Here is a 7,982-nt window from a genome sequence, read left to right on the forward strand (position 1 = left end):
ACCTATAGGTACAGTTCATAGCTACCTCAACTACCCCTTACCCCTATACATCAAGCAGAAGATCCCTGCCAAGTACATGGTGACAGACAGAGTCATCTATATACAGCGCATTTGAAAAGCATTCAGTATCCACATGTTGTTACTTTACAGCCTTATTCTAAAATGGTTTAAATCATTCCCAAACCTCATCAATCTACACACAAAAATCCATGTTGTTACTTTACAGCCTTATTCTAAAATGGTTTAAATCATTCCCAACCCTCATCAATCTACACACAAAAATCCATGTTGTTACTTTACAGCCTTATTCTAAAATGGTTTAAATCATTCCCAACCCTCATCAATCTACACACAAAAATCAAATTTGTTACTTTACAGCCTTATTCTAAAATGGTTTAAATCATTCCCAACCCTCATCAATCTACACACAAAAATCCATGTTGTTACTTTACAGCCTTATTCTAAAATGGTTTAAATCATTCCCAAACCTCATCAATCTACACACAAAAATCCATGTTGTTACTTTACAGCCTTATTCTAAAATGGTTTAAATCATTCCCAACCCTCATCAATCTACACACAAAAATCCATGTTGTTACTTTACAGCCTTATTCTAAAATGGTTTAAATCATTCCCAACCCTCATCAATCTACACACAAAAATCCATTTTGTTACTTTACAGCCTTATTCTAAAATGGATTAAATCATTCCCAACCCTCATCAATCTACACACAAAAATCCATGTTGTTACTTTACAGCCTTATTCTAAAATGGTTTAAATCATTCCCAACCCTCATCAATCTACACACAAAAATCCATTTTGTTACTTTACAGCCTTATTCTAAAATGGTTTAAATCATTCCCAACCCTCATCAATCTACACACAAAAATCCATTTTGTTACTTTACAGCCTTATTCTAAAATGGTTTAAATCATTCCCAACCCTCATCAATCTCCACACAAAAATCCATTTTGTTACTTTACAGCCTTATTCTAAAATGGTTTAAATCATTCCCAACCCTCATCAATCTACACACAAAAATCCATTTTGTTACTTTACAGCCTTATTCTAAAATGGTTTAAATCATTCCCAACCCTCATCAATCTACACACAAAAATCCATTTTGTTACTTTACAGCCTTATTCTAAAATGGTTTAAATCATTCCCAACCCTCATCAATCTACACACAAAAATCCATTTTGTTACTTTACAGCCTTATTCTAAAATGGTTTAAATCATTCCCAACCCTCATCAATCTACACACAAAAATCCATGTTGTTACTTTACAGCCTTATTCTAAAATGGTTTAAATCATTCCCAACCCTCATCAATCTACACACAAAAATCAATTTTGTTACTTTACAGCCTTATTCTAAAATGGTTTAAATCATTCCCAACCCTCATCAATCTCCACACAAAAATCCATTTTGTTACTTTACAGCCTTATTCTAAAATGGTTTAAATCATTCCCAACCCTCATCAATCTCCACACAAAAATCCATGTTGTTACTTTACAGCCTTATTCTAAAATGGTTTAAATCATTCCCAACCCTCATCAATCTACACACAAAAATCAATGTTGTTACTTTACAGCCTTATTCTAAAATGGTTTAAATCATTCCCAACCCTCATCAATCTACACACAAAAATCCATTTTGTTACTTTACAGCCTTATTCTAAAATGGTTTAAATCATTCCCAACCCTCATCAATCTACACACAAAAATCAATGTTGTTACTTTACAGCCTTATTCTAAAATGGTTTAAATCATTCCCAACCCTCATCAATCTACACACAAAAATCCATTTTGTTACTTTACAGCCTTATTCTAAAATGGTTTAAATCATTCCCAACCCTCATCAATCTACACACAAAAATCCATGTTGTTACTTTACAGCCTTATTCTAAAATGGTTTAAATCATTCCCAACCCTCATCAATCTACACACAAAAATCCATTTTGTTACTTTACAGCCTTATTCTAAAATGGATTAAATCATTCCCAACCCTCATCAATCTACACACAAAAATCAATTTTGTTACTTTACAGCCTTATTCTAAAATGGTTTAAATCATTCCCAACCCTCATCAATCTACACACAAAAATCCATTTTGTTACTTTACAGCCTTATTCTAAAATGGTTTAAATCATTCCCAACCCTCATCAATCTACACACAAAAATCCAATTTGTTACTTTACAGCCTTATTCTAAAATGGTTTAAATCATTCCCAACCCTCATCAATCTACACACAAAAATCCATTTTGTTACTTTACAGCCTTATTCTAAAATGGTTTAAATCATTCCCAACCCTCATCAATCTACACACAAAAATCCATGTTGTTACTTTACAGCCTTATTCTAAAATGGTTTAAATCATTCCCAACCCTCATCAATCTACACACAAAAATCAATTTTGTTACTTTACAGCCTTATTCTAAAATGGTTTAAATCATTCCCAACCCTCATCAATCTCCACACAAAAATCCATTTTGTTACTTTACAGCCTTATTCTAAAATGGTTTAAATCATTCCCAACCCTCATCAATCTCCACACAAAAATCCATGTTGTTACTTTACAGCCTTATTCTAAAATGGTTTAAATCATTCCCAACCCTCATCAATCTACACACAAAAATCAATGTTGTTACTTTACAGCCTTATTCTAAAATGGTTTAAATCATTCCCAACCCTCATCAATCTACACACAAAAATCAATTTTGTTACTTTACAGCCTTATTCTAAAATGGTTTAAATCATTCCCAACCCTCATCAATCTCCACACAAAAATCCATGTTGTTACTTTACAGCCTTATTCTAAAATGGTTTAAATCATTCCCAACCCTCATCAATCTCCACACAAAAATCAATGTTGTTACTTTACAGCCTTATTCTAAAATGGTTTAAATCATTCCCAACCCTCATCAATCTACACACAAAAATCAATTTTGTTACTTTACAGCCTTATTCTAAAATGGTTTAAATCATTCCCAACCCTCATCAATCTACACACAAAAATCCAATTTGTTACTTTACAGCCTTATTCTAAAATGGTTTAAATCATTCCCAACCCTCATCAATCTACACACAAAAATCCAATTTGTTACTTTACAGCCTTATTCTAAAATGGTTTAAATCATTCCCAACCCTCATCAATCTACACACAAAAATCCATTTTGTTACTTTACAGCCTTATTCTAAAATGGTTTAAATCATTCCCAACCCTCATCAATCTCCACACAAAAATCCAATTTGTTACTTTACAGCCTTATTCTAAAATGGTTTAAATCATTCCCAACCCTCATCAATCTACACACAAAAATCAAATTTGTTACTTTACAGCCTTATTCTAAAATGGTTTAAATCATTCCCAACCCTCATCAATCTCCACACAAAAATCCAATTTGTTACTTTACAGCCTTATTCTAAAATGGTTTAAATCATTCCCAACCCTCATCAATCTACACACAAAAATCCAATTTGTTACTTTACAGCCTTATTCTAAAATGGTTTAAATCATTCCCAACCCTCATCAATCTACACACAAAAATCCATTTTGTTACTTTACAGCCTTATTCACACAATACCCCATAATGACAAAGAGAAAACTGGTTTAGATTTTTTTTGCAAATGTATTTAAAAAAAAACTGAAATATCACATTTACAGAGATGTAAATGTACTTGAACCCGATCGAATTGACTAGTCTTGTGTTGGATCCGAGCTTTGACTGCTGCTGGTGGTGGTTGGGTGGGGTTGTTTTGGCTAATGTTTTGTGAAAAGCAGAAATTCGAGAGGCATATTGTTTCCCAGTTTTGCTTGAATCTTCTTTCTCTCGTCCTCTTCCTTCTCAGAGTCTTCCTCTTGGTCTAAAGCCGGTTCAACATTACAGTCCAATTCTTGGCTCCTTGTTTACAAATAATTTCCCCGAGTCAGGAATGGAGAGAATGTCCAGAAATAAATAGTTTAAAATAGAAAGAAAACAACTCATCTTAGGTTGCAAGGTGTATGTGAATAATTAAGATATCATAGATAATTGTAAAAAAGTGACAGGGACAAGCGCAGTGGTAAAGCCTTTCCATTTCAAATGAATAATTTCAGTGTCCTATCTACAGTTTCATCCCTGCAAAGTAGCAGAAAGCAAATGATCAATACATCCTAAAAGACGATTAATGATTTCATTTGATGTGAGGAGTAAATCATACAGGACAAGGGGTCCAACGTTCAGAAAGTGTCTTCGCCACAGTTTCTTTAATGTAAACAGTAATAAAATAACGTTAATCAATATAACATCATAGAGCTGTAATTTTTTTAATTTGAATTAATTTTTTTATTTGAATACATTTTTTAATTTGAATTCATTTTTATTTTTTTTTATTTACATTTTTTATTTCCTGTAAGCAATAGGCTAAATTATAACAGGGCAGGGCCAATGTGTGTCTATGGTTAAAACCCCTTTTAAGACCCACAGGCACTTCCAGGTGGGAGTCCCCAGACCGCTTTGTGTTGGCGCCCTCTTCTGACAGGGCTGGAGATCATCATCCATCATAACTTGGTTCTGAAACTCTTTTGTATCTTCCTCTGTATCCTGGGATGAGTCACACAATCAAGTCAGTGGTCATTTGCACATAACGTAAAATAGATTTGTTGTGGCGAACGTTAGCAAGGCGGCTTGGTGGCTAAACGCTAACTAGCTGGCTAACGTTAACTCTATGGGTTAGGGTTTAATAAATCTTCTTAGGGATATTCCCTTTTTTTTCAATTTTCGCCTAAATTACATACCCAAATCTAAATGTCTGTAGCTCAGGCCCGGAAGCAAGGACAAGCATATTCTTGGTACCATTTGAAAGGAAAAACGTTGAGGTTTGTGGAAATGTGAATTGAATTTAGGAGAATATAACACAATAGATCTGGTAGAAGAAAATACAAAGATGAAACCAACCGTTTTTTTTTCTATCACTATCTTTGAAATGCAAGAGAACGGTCACAGTTCCAGTCATCACTTCCAGTCATCACTCCAGTAGTGTCCACAAGATGGCAGCAGCAGTTTCAGAAGGATAACTTGAAGTATGAGTGAACTACAAGACTTTTAGTGTGAAGTTCCCAGGTACATTTGGGCAAATCGTGAAGGAGACATTCGCATTCATATTACATTTTTCTGCAAGAATATCGTCAAATCTGTATACTTGGACTTTGATATAGCTTTCCAAGTGTTAGTAGCCATATTATAACTTTCTTCTTAACTGACTTGCCTTGTAAAATAAAGGTTAAATAAAATAAATAAAAGTATTTGTGAGATGCAGAGTTGGTGAACAGATGATTTCTGCAAGTGTGGTTCCCACCGTGAATCATGGAGGAGGAGGTGTGATGGTGTGGGGGTGTTTTGCTGGTGACACTGTCTGTGATTTATGTAGAATTCAAGGCACACTTAACCAGTATGGCAACTACAGCATTCTGCAGCGATACGCCATCCCATCTGGTTTGCGCTTAGTGGGACTATCATTTTTATTCAACAGGACAATGACCTAACACACCTCCAGGCTGTGTAAGGGCTATTTGACCACGAAAGAGAGGGATGGGGTGTTGCATCAGATGAGCTGGCCTCCACAATCACCCGACCTCAACTCAATTGAGATGGTTTCAAATCAAGTACTATTTGTCACATGCACCAAATACAACAGGTGTAGACCTGAGGCTATATACAGGGTATTATGGTACAGAGTCAATGCGGAGGCTATATACAGGGTATTACGGTACAGAGTCAATGTGGAGGCTATATACAGGGGGTTACCGATACAGAGTCAATGTGGAGACTATATATAGGGGGTTACGGTACAGAGTCAATGTGGAGGCTATATACAGGGGGTACCGGTACAGAGTCAATGTGCAGGGGCACTGGTTAGTCGAGGTAATTGAAGTAATAAATAAATGTGGTTAGAGTAATTAAAGTGATGTATTCAGATAACTGAGAGTGGCAGCAGCGTAAAGGGGGGGCAATAGTCTGCGTAGCCATTTGATTAGATGTTCAGGAGTCTTATGGCTTGGGGATAGAAGCTGTTTGTTAGCCTCTTGGACCTACACTTGGCATTCCTGTACCGCTTACGGTGTGGTAGCAGAAAGAACAGTCTATGACTAGGGTGGCTGAAGACAATTTTTAGAGCATTCCTCTGACACCGCCTGGTATAGAGGTCCTAGATGGCAGGAAGCTTGACCCCAGGAATATACTTGTCCGTACGCACTACCCTCTGTAGTGCCTTGATGTCAGAGGCCGAGCAGTTGCCATACCAGGGAGTGAAGCAACCAGGATACTCTCGATGGTGCAGCTGTAGAACATTTGGAGGATCTGAGGATCCATGCCAAATCTTTTCAGTGTCCCGAGGGGGAATAGGTTTTGTCGTGCCCTCTTCACGACTGTCTTGGTGTACTTGGACCATGTTAGTTTGTTGGTGATGTGGACATCAAGGAACTTGAAGCTCTCAACCTGCTCCACTACAGCCCCGTCAATGACAATGGGCGTGTCTTCGGTCCTCCTTTTCCTGTAGTCCACAATCATCTCCTTAGTCTTGATCACATTGAGAGAGAGGTTGTTGTCCTGGCACCACATGGCCAGGTCTCTGACCACCTCCCTATATGCTGTCTCATCGTTGTTGGTGATTAGGCATACCACTGTTGTGTCATCGGCAAACTTAATGAGGGTGTTGGAGTCGTGCCTGGCCATGCAGTCATGAGTGAACAGGGAGTACAGGAAGGGACTGAGCACATGTAACTGATGTGAAATGGCTAGCTAGTTAGCGGTGGTGCGCGCTAATAGCGTTTCAATCGGTGACATCACTTGCTCTGGGACCTTGAAGTAGTTGTTCCCCTTGCTCTGCAAAGGCCGCGGCTTTTGTGGCGTGATGGGTAACGATGCTTCGTGGGTGTCAGTTGTTGATGTGTGCAGAGGGTCCCTGGTTCGGGCGAGGGGACAGAAGCTATACTGTTGCACACGCACCCCTGAGGGGCCCCTGTGTTGAGGATCAGCGTGTTGGATGTTAACACCCGGGGGGCGGCCTGTCAGGAAGTCCAGAATCTAGTTGCAGAGGGAGGTGTTGAGTCCAATGGTCCTTAGCTTTCTGATGAGCTTTGAGGGCACTATGGTGTTGAACACTGAGCTGTAGTCTATGAATAGCATTCTCACATAGGTGTTCCTTTTGTCCAGGTGTGAAAGGGCACTGTGGAGTGCAATAGAGATTGCATCATCTATGGATCTGTTGCGGCGGTATGCAAATTAGAGTGGGTCTAGTTTTTCTGGGATAATGGTGTTGATGTGAGCCATGACCAGCCTTTCAAAGCCCTTCATGAGTACAGACGTGAGTGCTTCGGGTCGATAGTCATTTAGGCAGGTTACCTTAGTGTTCTTTGGCACAGGGTCTATGGTGGTCTGCTTGGAAGATGTTGGTATTACAGACTCAGGCAGGGAGAGGGTGAAAATATCAGTGAAGACACTTGCCAGTTGGTCAGCGCATGCTCAGAGTACACGTCCTGGTAATCCGTCTAGCCCTGCGGCCTTGTGAATGTTGACCTGTTTATAGGTCTTACTCACATCGGCTGCGGAGAGCTTGATCACATAGTCGTCCGGGAACAGCTGAGGCTCTCATCCATGTTTCAGTGTTACCTGCCTCGAAGCGAGCATAGAAGTAATTTAGCTCGTCTAGTAGGCCCGTGTCACTGGGCAGCTCTCGCCTGTGTTTCCCTTTGTAGTCTGTAATATTTTTCAAGTCCTGCCACATCCGACAAGCGTCGGAGCCAGTGAAGTACGATTTGATCTTAGTCCTATATTGATGCTTTGCCTGTTTGATGGTTCGTCAGAGGGCATAGCGGGATTTCTTATAAGCTTCCAGGTTAGAGTTCCGCTCCTTGAAAGCGGCAGCTCTACCTTTTAGCTCAGTGAGGATGTTGGCAGTAATCCATGGCTTCTGGTTGGGGTATATACGTACAGTCACTG

This window comes from Oncorhynchus keta, chromosome 4 (assembly GCF_023373465.1).
Source record: "Oncorhynchus keta strain PuntledgeMale-10-30-2019 chromosome 4, Oket_V2, whole genome shotgun sequence".
In the NCBI taxonomy this organism is placed as follows: domain Eukaryota; kingdom Metazoa; phylum Chordata; class Actinopteri; order Salmoniformes; family Salmonidae; genus Oncorhynchus; species Oncorhynchus keta.